Here is a 12423-nt window from a genome sequence, read left to right as displayed (position 1 = left end):
CTAAATGATAAAAGGTATGCAAGAGAAAAAACTATCTGGTTCCTAAAACAATTTTTCAGATGTGTGAAACACTAGTTATCACTTCATTTACATCACAATTATATTTAATGTTTTCTCCCCAAGAGTACTTTACATTTGATCACAGTATTCTTTAGTGTACTACAAAAAATTCACTGGGTAATTAAAATTATGAAATGAAAGAAAAGTATGAAGGAAAATGCATCTGCCAGTGCAGGGAGTAGAAGGGGGTACAATGAGCAGAAGGCTATTTCAATCTACCAAGGCTTACTAATCCTCCTTTTGACCACATTGCTAACATGAGAATTAATAGTGCTGGGAAAGTATACCTAATAGAATATTAAAACCTAGAGACTCAGTTCATGACCATAAGGAATTATAAATCCAATTGGACAGAATTTGAATCAACATGAATATCAGCTAATAAATACAAAGTAGTAACTGAATAAAGGGCCAATGAACTCTGGCCCTTCAGAGTTCAGAAAAGTTTTGAGTGATGAGAATTAATGTAGGTGTAGTTGAATTTACTAATTTATTATTTTTCTGATAAACTTATGATAAATGTACTCTTCATAAATAAATTAATAAATTTGTGTTACATATAATCCCCTTTGAGCCAATATATTTGATGCATATGTGTGTATCATCATATATGAAGCAAGAATAGATCATATTTTCATTAATATAGATTTACCTTTCATGACATAACAAAGAATGGTAAAAATAAAGTGATTCTCATTTATACTTAAACATCTGCATACTCATTTGTGAAGAAATGAATTAATCATTCAACCTATATTAGATCACCTAATATATCCAAGACTGAATCAGAGAAAGTGCCAGGGATTTTTGTTATTGTTGATAAATAAAATGGTCATTTTTTTAGACACCTGAAATCTTGACAGAAACAAAATTCAGTATGTCATTCTCAAAAACAACAGCAGTAACTGCTAACATTAGAAGTGGGAAGAAGAAAAACTATTGAATTAGAAGGATCCCAGTTATTCATGTTTTTAAATCATAGAGCCTATATATATGTATCTATTTTTATATATGTTTATCTATAGATATAGATATTTAGGTATTAAAAGTAATGCCAAAATCAGGGGCACCTGGCTGGCTCAGTCAGTGGAACATGTGCCTCTTGATCTTGGGATTGTGAGTTTGAGCACCACATTGGGTGTAGAGATTACATACATACATACGTATGTACATACTTAAAAACTAATGCCAAAATCCATACTGCTAATTTTTTTTCATTTCCTGTCAAGTCAACACAAATGACAAAGAAATAGCCTGATTTTATAACATGTTATTTCTGGGACATGTATTGAGATTAATAAAGATTAAAAATCTTTCCTAATTTTTCTACTTTTAAAATAATAGCATATAATGAGAACTCTGAAACTTTGCAATATTCTAAAGTGACTTGTGAATTAAAAAGACTATGGTGTATATTCAGCACATCTTTAGTGTTCATCTTTCCCCCTTGAAAACTGATACGTCATTTCTGTAACTGTATTAAGCATGACACACCTAGTCACATAGCAGGAAGCACAACTCATATTCAGTACTAAATCAGAACTTCTAAACTGTTTTCATTGTGTATATGGGCTGTTAAGAGATGTTGTTTATAAAAAAAAAAACTTATCAAGTTGGGAATGTTGAGTTAAACATGTTTCCTTATTGTAAGAATTCCTGTGACCTTAACAGGCAAATATTTATGATGAATTATAAGGGGGAACAGCATAGGTAAAATATTTTCTAATGCCATTTGATTATGGATAATTTTTTTTATAATATAGCAGTTACTATATCACCAAACCAGGGTTCCATTTCCTAAACACTTCCCCAAGCTATAACCAGAATTTATCAATAAATTTTTGTCTCTTGCTTACTTCTCTATCTACTATAGACCAAACTCAGTCAATCTTCCATGTTATACTTCCTTCTTACTTCATTGCCCTTCACCTTAACTACTGCCATTTGGCTTCTCACTCTTTATTCTTCCATTCTCACTCTAATCTAGTCTGTCCTTCATGCTGCAATGATCATGTGCTTTCCTTAGCAAAGATTGCTCAGGTGCCTCTGCAACTACTATCTGTCCTTGTAGAACTAGTTTATGTCATATCCATGGAACCTTCTGCAATACTCCTACTGAGAACAGTTTAGCTACTATTCCAATTGCTCCATGAGTCTATTACTAAAAGGATCACATCTGTCTAATTTTGCAGCACATATATCCATTTTGACTAAAAATTTTTGAAAATAATTTTTTTAAAAGATTTTATTTATTTATTTGACAGAGAGAGAGAGATCACAAGTAGGCAGATGCAGGCTCCCCACTGAACAGAGAGCCCAATGCGGGCCTCGATCCCAGTACCCTGAGATCATGACCTGAGTCAAAGGCAGTGGCTTAACCCACTGAGCCACCCAGGCACCAAACGAAAAAAATTTTTTTAAATGCAAGAAGTGGACATTGGTACAGTTTATGAAGTATTTTCAATGGTAGTGTAGCTCTTCACTACTCCTTGGATTAGGGTCATGTGATTCAGTGGATTAAACATGAGTGGAGGAGAGTTATTACTTTGGATAATGCCATAAGTGTCACTGCATAACTCACCACGTTCTTTTTTACAATAATAAATTGCAATATGTCAGATAACCAGCCTAATCCTAGAGTAAGAAAGACAGGAGCTGACTACTAAAAGAAAGAGAGAGTAATGATACAGCACAAAAAAAACAAACAAAAATGTACTACATGTTGAGATTATGGAATTTTTGTTACCACAGTGTAACCAAACTTTTCCTTTGGCTACACAAAATGAAGAACAGTCTGTCTTGTATGTAAAAGATGCCAAAATAAACAAATAAATAAATAAATAAGAGAGAAGGGATCCTAAAAGTATCAATGTTTATTTAAATAATGAACTCAACTCATCTAACTTTTTGTTACTTACCAGATTTTAGGGAAATGCTACCAGAATAAACATACTAACTGAATTCTTAATAAATTATTTTAGTTAAAAAAATCTGAAAATAAAAAAGTTCTGTTATCATGAATTTCTATTCCAAATTGCCTCACCCATTACCTGCAATTTATTGACTTGTATTCAGTGACTATCCATGATACAATCATTTCAAACTTAAAAGGGCAAACATGTAATTTTTCATCATTGTTTCCATACTATGATTTTTTTCTGTTACGTACATAATAAAATCAATAAGCTTCCAGAGAAATAAATTTAAATTTTAAGGTAGTTAGAAAACTCTTCTTATTTTTTTATTAGATTCCTAAAATTTAAGATAAGCTAATCACATCATTTGAGAGCTCTGAGGGATTTTTTTTTTAAGACTATATTTATTTGACTGAGAGAGAGCGAGAGAGAGCAGGTGGAGGGGCAGAGGCGGAGGAAGAGAGATTATCTCAAGCAGGCTCCATGCCGAGTGGGGAGCTTGACTTGGGGCTTGGTCTCATGACCCTGAGATTATGATCTGAGCTGAAATCAAGAGATGGAGGCTTAATCCTGAGCCACCCAGGACCCCACATACTTTGAGAGATTTTTGTGAGTCCCTAGAATCAGTAAACCAAAATCTATGTGTTTGCGACATTGTGGTATTTTGAGGGTATTAAGGACCAATATGGTTGTATCTTTAATACTTTTCCCACTCTATTTTATCAAAATGCAGTCAGTAATATTCACCATATGATTAGATACAATTGGTCTAAGCCTTAATTTTATAAACAGAAGTTGTGACCTACGTGAAGGTTATCAAATCCACTTATAGTGTTGTTATCATTTAAATAACTAAAATTAAATAAAATGTGGGAGTTCTGTGATTTGAAAAATTGGTTTTGTGTATGTACACATGTTCCTGATGGCTCACAATGTAAATACCTGTTTTTGTTTGATGAGATTGGTCATCAGATAAGTTTAAACCCACTTCTCTGAGCTAGGCAGTAGTAAGTAATCCTATCCTAGAGGTTCATTTAGACAGGGACAGACTTAAAACAGTCAGTGCTTGGAAATCCCTTGGTTGTATATTTTAATACTATAGAAGATTTACAAAGGGCCTTTCCTTTTCTCTTTTGAGAAAATTTTTGGAAATTATTTTTCTCCTTTTCTTTGGAAATTGAGTATGAATATACATGGCCTAGAATAACTATAGTTTTTCAGATACCAGCCTGAACATACAATTCACACCAAGTATTTCAAAATAACACGACAGAGCATTGATATATCCCTCCACATTGCTTATAGTCCCCCAACCTCTCCAGTTATATGAACCTAGAATTCTCTAATTTTTAAGCTAGGATCGCCAAGAATGACAATCATTGAAATAGTCAATATAAAATGTATCATAGATCATACAGAATTGTTGTAATAGGAAACTTTATAGTATCTGCCACAGCCATGGAGTAATAAGAACAGTTGCATGTAAAGAAAAGCTAAATAGTGATCCAAAAAATAACAGTGACAATTGTAACAGAGTTAGAGTTTTCAAGTAGAAAATGACATTGTTTCAGAGGCCCAAAGACATCAGATCTAAAGTCTCAGCAATGCACTAGGTCATTTCCTTAAGGTGTAGGGTGGCTGCTTTATCATCAGACATCTTGTTTGAATTTTGTGCAGGAACAGGAAATGTTCAAAGGATTAAGAGAGAGTAGAAAATGTAGATTGTCTTTTTATGCTGGGCAAATTAGGGTTAGAACATAGTTAGGGTTCTCATTAGGAAATAAAAAGAAAATGTATTTTGGAAAGGACAAGCTGTCTCTCCATATCTACTCCAGTGTGGACAGAACAAGAAATTTCAGTGTGCACTGAGAACTAAATATTTCACGTACACCAGTGAGATAAGATGGCAGAGGGTTACTCATTATTCTAAAGTTAAATAGTATTCTAAGTATTCTAGAAATCCAGGGAAAGAAGAAATATTTTTTTCAGATGTCTCAAGGAAGAAAATAAAATAGTCATTAGGTTGTACAAGATGAAGTCTCTCTCTGTGTAAGACAAGATTAATTCTCCAAGATAGTTATTTTGCAAAATGCATAAATCTGCTATATGACAGCCACAGTTCAAAACACTAGAATTCTAGCACTATCAAGTAAGAAGTAATGATCCACAGACCAAATTAAAATTGCTCATTATGCTGAGGAAATACAACTCTCAATGGTATAATAGAATGTTTCTCTCTCTCTTTTTAAAAGATCTTATTTATTATTTGACAAAGAGACACAGCAAGGAGGGTAGAGAAGCAGGGAGAGTGGGAGAGGGAGAAGCTGGCTTCCTGCGGAGCAGGGAGCCGGATATGGGGCTCCATCCCAGAGTCCTGGAATCACAACCTGAGCAGAAGACAGATGCTCAACAAGTGAGCCACCTAGGCACCCCTAGAATGTTTCTATTGAAATAGCTACATTATCATCTTTAAAAAGACAAAAGAAAACTTCTCCCATGAGAGTTACCAATTGAAGAAAACTTCATGTCTTTAGATGGCACACTGGATGGGGTGCCTGGGTGGCTCAGTTTGTTAAACATCTGCCTTGAGCTCAGGAGATGATCCCAGTATCCTGGGATCAAGCCCTGCATGAACCCCACATTTGGCCCCCTGCTCAGTGGGAAGCCTTTGTCTCCCTCTCCCACCCCCCTTGCTTGTGTTCCTCTCTCTGTGTGTGTCTCTCTCAAATAAATAAATAAAATCTTAAAAAAAAAAAAAGATGGCACTCTGGAATAATCATCTTTGTGGAAATAATTAAGTTCATATGTACTCATATATCTAACTATGTATCCATACCTATAATCTATATCTAACTATGTAATATATATTATATAAATATTTTTAAAAATTTAATTGTATAAATAAATGTATTATGTATTATATGATTTTATTATATATTAAATATTGCATTTCTATATTATGTATTTTTATATTATGTAGTCATCCAAAACATATATGATCTTATAGAAATTTGATTGGCTGTATAGTGATAGATTATAGTTATATTTTTATATATAATATGAATAAAAATACTATATTATATATTTACTTTTAGTATTTTATATTTTATATAAAAATAGTTCAGGAGATTTTAAGAAAGATTTGTGATCAGATAATTCTGGATCAGACATTTTAACAGAAGTTAATTGTCCACTCAATCAAACGCAGATGTGATTTTTTATCTTTATATAGTTTAGCCCTGCTGTTTGAGGTGATCATTTTTTTTTTTAAGATTTTTTTTTTAATTTTTTTTTTTTTTTTAATTTAGTCAGAGAGAGAGAGCGAGAGCGAGCACAGGCAGACAGAGTGGCAGGCAGAGGCAGAGGGAGAAGCAGGCTCCCCGCGGAGCAAGGAGCCCGATGTGGGACTCGATCCCAGGACACTGGGATCATGACCTGAGCCGAAGGCAGCTGCTTAACCAACTGAGCCACCCAGGCGTCCCAAGGTGATCATTTTTAAAGCAAAACGTGGCTTGCTCTTTGAACAGACAAAAACTACTGAAAACTTTTGCTGATGAAGTCAGAAGCACTGCTTCTCAGAAATAAGCATTTAAATTGTTAATTTTTCAATGTATAAAGGGAAGGCAGGGAGGAGGAGTACAAGTACAGGGAGAAATAGAGAAATCTACAATTTTTTTTGAAATTTAAATATTTATCTCTCAGTAACTGTAGGGCAAATGAAGTGAAAATCAATAAGATAAAATATCTGAGCAACCCAAATACTTTAACAAATTGACTTTTTTAGAAGAATCTGCCAAACAGCAGAGTATATTCTTTATAAAAACGCATGAATTATTTACCAAGATAGACCATAAAACAAGTGCCACTAATTTAAAATCATACAAAATAGTCTCTGACCACAGGTGAGTTAAATTACAAATCAGTAAAAGGAAGATGTGTGTAAAATTCATGAATATTTGGAAATAAAACACATTTCCAAGTAGCCCAAAGATCAAAAGAGAAGCAAAATTAAATTGCAGAATATTTCAAGAGAATGAAAATGAAAAGAAAATCCTAATTTGAGTCCACTGAAGCAGTACTAAAGAAGTATATAGCAATAGTGCCTTTGTTAGGTAAGAAAAACTTTTCAAATCAATCACTTCAGCTACCACCCTAAGAAACTAGAAAAGAGTAAATTAAATCCAAAGCTGATTAAAAAAGGCATATTTAATATTGAACTGTTAAATAATGTGATAAGGTAAAATCAGTAAAAAAAGATAAATGTAATAAAATGTAGTTTTTGAGATCATAAAATTGATAAACCTGTAGATTGTCAGATCAAGGGAAAAAAAATAAGAAAAAGCAGAAATTACCAATTCCAAAAATAAGAGAGGTGACATCACTAGAGATTCTGTAGACTTTAAAGGATAAACAGAAAATATTATTAACAAATTCATGGAAGTAACTTGACAATGTAGGTGAAATGAACACATTCATTGACACAGTTCACACAGAAGATTAAAAACGTAAACAGAAAAAAACCTCAGGCCTCAATGACTTCGCTAATGAATTCTATGAAATAATTGTGAAAAAATTAATATCAACACTACACCACTCTTCCAGATAATTGATGAGGAGAGGATACATTCCAGTCAGACAAAGACATTACAAGAAAAGAAAGCTGCAGAATGTAGATACAAAAATCTTGAAAATTTTATTAAATTGAAGGATGCCTGGGTTAGTTCAGTCCATTAAGCATCCAATTCTTGATCTCAGGTCAGGCCTTAATCTCAGGGTTGAGAGTTCAAGTACCTCATGAGGCTCCACACTGGGTGTGAGCTCTGGTTGTGGAGCCTACTAAAAAAATAAATAAATAAATTTGAACCCAATAGCTTATCACCAGGGTTTATCTCAGGAATTCAAGATTGGCTTAAAATACAAAAATCAACTATATAAGCTACCATATTAACACTAAAAAGGAAAATAGAAAACATATAAACATGGCAATAAATGTATAAAAATATCATTTGACAAAATGAACAATTAAATAGAACAGAATTTCCTCAATTTTATAATGGACATCTATGAAAAAACTAGTATTAACAGCATGGTATATAATGAAACACTGAGTGTTTTCGTCCTAAAATATTCACTTCTATGCAATGTTATCTTGAGATTTTAGGTAGTGAAACAAGCCAAAAAAAGGCAATGAAAGTTATTCAGATTAGAGAAAAAGTAATCAAAACTATTCCTAGAAGACATGATCATCTATGTAGAAAATTTTGTAAAACTCACAAGAGAAAACCTACCTGAATAAGTAATTCAGTTTAGTAAGTCTGCCTAGTATCAGATCAGTAGACAAAATATCAATTATATTTCTATGTACTAGCAACATAATCAAAAATTGAAATAAAAATACACCAAATAGTGTAGCATCACAAAATATAAAATCCTTAAGGATAAATTTGGTGAAATATGTGGAAAACTGATACATGAACACTAAAATCATTTTTAAGAAAAAAATAAAGACCATCTAAGTTAATGGAGTGATACATTTTGGTCATGTGTCAGATCATTTGATATTAAGCTGTAAATATTCTCCATATTGATCTATAGATTCTATCTAATCAAATAGAAATCCCAGAAGTGTTTTTGGTATTTTTTTATAAAAATTGTCAAACAGAGTCTAAATTCTGTATGGAAATGCAAAGAGCCTAGTATGCTCAAAACAATTTTGAAAAAAAATATGAAGACGGAAACTAATGATTTTATAAAGCTGTACTTTTGAAACAGTGTTGTATTGGTCTAAGGGAACAGAATAGGTAGTCTAGAAATATACCCAAACAGAAAAGGATAAAGGATTTTTTTCACACACACACACACACACACACACACACACACAGCGTGAGCAGTGCAACTTCATCCCTTTAATTTTTTTTTTCAACTTTTTTTTTTTCTTGAGAGAGAGGAGGGTTCAAGTGGCAGAGGGAGAGGGAGAAAGAGAATATTTCAGGTTCCACACCCAGTGCAGAGACCAATGGCAGAACTCAATCTCATAACCCTGAGATCATGATCTGAGCCAAGATCAAGAGTCAAACGCTTAACCAACTGACTGAGCCACCGAGGTGACCCAAGGATAACTGATTTTTAATGACTGTGCAGAAGAATTCAGTGGAATAAGAATAGGCTTTTGAAAAAATGGTAATTTAAAAAGAGGATATTTGCATGCAGAGAAAAGTGAAATTGCGTCTATATCTAAAGAATGATTTAACTCAATATGCACTGCAGACCTAAATGTACAACGTAAAACTCATAAGATCAGGAAAAGTGTAGAAAAATTATTTATGTCTCTGGATTTTAGATCTGTCATAAAAATCATTTTCCATAAAGGAAAATATTAATAAGTTGGACTGTATCAAAATTTAAAATACCTTCTCTTCAAAAGCATTCCCAAGAGAATGAAGAGAAGCCACAAATGGGGAAAACTATTTGCAAACCATAAATGAAATGTACCCAAATATATAAAGAATTCCTAAATCTGAAGGATAAGATAAAGCTCAATATAAAATGATCCAAAGTTTAGATCAAACACTTCATAAAAAAAAAACCGAGGACGGTAAAGTAAGCACATGAAAAGTTGTACAATATCATTACATACTTAAAAAGACTCCTATTTGAAGTTTTATTGCAACTTTATTTGCATTAGCCAAAAACTAGAAACAACAGAATTATGTTCCAACAGGTGAATAGATAAACAAATTATGGCATAATTTGTATAATAAAATACATCTAGCAATATAAAGAAACAGATAGCTACATACAACAATGTAAATGAACCTAGACATAATTATGCTGAGTGAAAGAAGTCAGACAAAAGGAGAACATCTGTATGGTACCATTTACATAAAATTCTAGAAAATGCAAATATAATTTCTAGTGGTTGCCTAGGAACAGGTAAGGGATAGGAGGAAAAGTAAGGAAGAAGTACAAAGTACATGAGGAGACTTAGGGGTAATAGACTTAGGGGTGTTCATTATTTTATAGTGAAATTTTCCACTGATGTATACTTACTTACTGCAAAATTTATCATATTTGTACACTTTAAATATCTGTAGTTTTTTGTGTCTATTTTACTTTAATTAAATAAATTAAAAATAAAAGACTAGAAAAGGTATATACGCTAATATAACAACAAAAATGAAGTTTAAAAAAAGACAATGACAAAGAAAATAATAATGAATCCTAGGAACATTTCAATTTATGTACTATCTCATTTAATCCTTCAAACAACACTATAAACTCAGTAGCATAGTTACCCAGTTTTACAAATGAGGAAACTGAGACACAGGTTAAGCAATATACATGTGATCATTCAGACAATAAGGAGAAGATACTAGATTTAAACACTGATGGTTTAGTACTAGAACATGTGTTTTAAATTCCTTTCCTGTATTTTCTCTTAATTACAAACATTACACATTTGTGCTTTCTGTGTTGATAATAATGTTGATAATGTAAACATTAGTAAGTTGATAAAAATTCTTCTGATAGTATCTGCATTCCATGCAAATAGGACTTTTCTCTGTTTCCTCTTATACTTCTTATGCATAAAAATCATGCCTACTATACTGTAGAAGCTCATTAATCATGTCTTAAAACAATTTATTGGATAAAAAAATGAAAGTCTGCTACTATCATAACCTATCTTCTGTTTTTTTTAAATTTTCAAAGATTGGCTCAATCCTTACAGATAAAAAGATACATGGTAATAATAAACTAAGCCAAAGTTTATTGGAATACAAGTCAGGACTCCCGAATCTCGTTTTCTAGGCAAAACGATTTCTGACAAAATAGATATCATATGCATCTTCCAAGAAGCTATTTCTTTTTCAGTAAAATTGAGCAATTAGAAATGACTACTGGCACTGAAATTTAATTTTTGCAACAAAATATTTTCCCTTTATCTTCACTTCCTAGAAACACTTCTATATTAAGTGTAAGTAGAAATGTGATTTGAAGACTCATAAAATAAATGAACTCCATTTCCAGCTAAAAAAATCTGACTCTTGAAAATTTAAATTAAAGAAGACCTTTCCTATATATTTTTTTTTCAGTGTTACCTATTTCCTATGCCTTGAATTTCTTCTCTATTTGGTCACATCAAAGAAGGTCTTCTTGAGTCCATTCATTAGGGTCCATCTCAATCTCCATCTCTTCAAGTTTCCCATTCCTCCATTCAAAATAAACTCTGTCTTCCAAGTATTTCCCTAGTCCATTGCTTGTATCATATCAATAGAGTTTGCCACATTTGGCCCCAAATGGTTATGGAAGTGTTTGTCTTCTCCACCAGAATGAACATTCTGGAAGGAAAGAAACGTGCCTTATTTATCTCTGAACTCTAAATTATTTACGCATAATCATCCTTCAAAGTTTGGGACGTTGCCATTGATTTCACGTTCTTTCTTGGAAATGGTGGCAATAAGATTTTTTTTTTTTTTAATTCAAGCTTTTAAGCGTAATTCCCTAGCCCTGGTGAATAATTGAATGCATTCTCAGGGAGAGAAGCAGCAGCAGTTTTGCTGGAGGTGGTATAGAAGGTGTCTTTCTACATCAAGCCCTGAATTCTCTGAGAAAAAAAATTTTTCCTTAAGAAATATGTACTGAAATATGTACTAGCCCCCCACCACACCCCTAGAGTCACAGGGGTGACTTCATAAAGACTTTTTTAAAAAAAAATCTATATACTTCTGTTCTGGCCAACATATAGCTTTGGACATTTTAGCATACTTGAGTTCCCTGCACTTCTTTCTTGGAAATCTACACCATAGGAAACTTTGGCTGTCATAAATCTAGACTTGTACTAAATTTTTCTTTTGACTTAATGTTCCGTTTTGTGTTAGACTAGACCCTAGAAGAAACAAGAAACAGAGTTCTAATTCAGCTGCATTATATTCTAGAGCAAGTGGACTGCCAAAATAGGACAATAAAAACAGGAAATACATATCATGAGGAAAGCATGACCAAAAGGTAGACGTATGCTTTAAATACTCAGGAGGTTTTGTGATAATAAACAACATAATGTGGATAGAAAAGGCTTATAGTCTCCCAAATTCCTGAGCAAAGCAATTTCAGGTACTTCTAGCCCCCTTTTATCCTAAGGAAATATAATGATGTTCATGACAAATAATGAAAATGTTCATTAAGTATAATCAAGAACTTGTTAATTCATTATGTATTTATTACGGAAGACTAGATGGTATTTTAACAATTCCTTTAGATTATGTTGAACATTTTTTGAAAGATTTTATTTTTATTTATTTGACAGACAGAGATCACAAGTAGGCAGAGAGGCAGGCAGAGAGAGAGGAGGAAGCAGGCTCCCTGCTGAGCAGGGAGCCCAATGCAGGGCTCCATTCCAGGACCCTAGGATCACGACCTGAGCCGAAGGCAGAGGCTTTAACCCACCGAG

This window comes from Mustela putorius, unplaced genomic scaffold (assembly GCF_011764305.1).
Source record: "Mustela putorius furo isolate JIRA1106 unplaced genomic scaffold, ASM1176430v1.1 tig00537350_pilon_pilon_pilon, whole genome shotgun sequence".
Taxonomy (NCBI): Eukaryota; Metazoa; Chordata; class Mammalia; order Carnivora; family Mustelidae; genus Mustela; species Mustela putorius.
Note: the sequence above shows the minus strand (reverse complement) of the source record.